The sequence below is a fragment of the Arachis ipaensis genome, chromosome B04 (assembly GCF_000816755.2).
Source record: "Arachis ipaensis cultivar K30076 chromosome B04, Araip1.1, whole genome shotgun sequence".
Taxonomy (NCBI): Eukaryota; Viridiplantae; Streptophyta; class Magnoliopsida; order Fabales; family Fabaceae; genus Arachis; species Arachis ipaensis.
Genome location: NC_029788.2, coordinates 115,825,251 through 115,826,171, shown reverse-complemented (window position 1 = coordinate 115,826,171; position 921 = coordinate 115,825,251).

Sequence of the window (921 nt, the reverse complement as noted above, 5' to 3'; positions counted from 1 at the left end):
TTAATAAAATATAGATAAAAAGAAAAAAAAAACCAAAAAATAAACAAAGAAAACATCATCTAAAACATAAGAATTGACATCTACATTCAAGAGTTCAACACCTAGGAGGGGCGTTCAACGCTCAAGAAGCCAATCAATTTGGCGTGCAACGCCAAAGGTGGCGTTTAATGCCATGAAATCAAGCTGGGCGTTTAACATCTTAGAATATATTAGGATCAATTAATATTCATTAAAATTATTTAATATATTTAAATATTTATTATAGAATATTATGTTTTTATTATTTCGATTCTCTTAACACCTATAAATATCCTTTTATATTGTATCATTCTAGATAACCTGAATACACTTAATAATACACAAATCCTTTCTCCAGTTTAGTCTCTTAGTTTGTTCTAATATGGTATCAGAGGATTCAGAGCCATAATATCCTCCTTGAAGAGGATATGTTGTTTTTCTTTTGGTGAAATCACCGTATTTTTCACACTTTTCCTCTATTCCATTTTCCTTGTCTTTTATCACTTCTTTGATGCTTTTTCACTTCACCGACTAGCCTATTCTCTCTATCTTGTGTCTTTCCAAGTCGAATGATCAAACACTATTATCATCCGCTGCTTACCTATTCTCATGGAGAAATCATATAGTTTTCGCTCTCTTTCGGTAGTTTTGTCTGCGTTTCCTTGTGACAGTTCCGTCTCCATTTCCTTGCGGTAGTTCTGACTGCACTTCTTTCAGACAGCGGCAGTTCATCTGTGCTTCCTTCCAACATTTCCGTTTGCACCCATTCTATCAGTTTATGCATTTTTTTTATTTCGTTGTTTTAAATATGTTTCAAACTCAAGTTGTCACTTGAGTTTGATGGGGGATGTCAGAATATATTAGGATCAATTAACATTCATTAGAATTGTTTAGTATATCTGA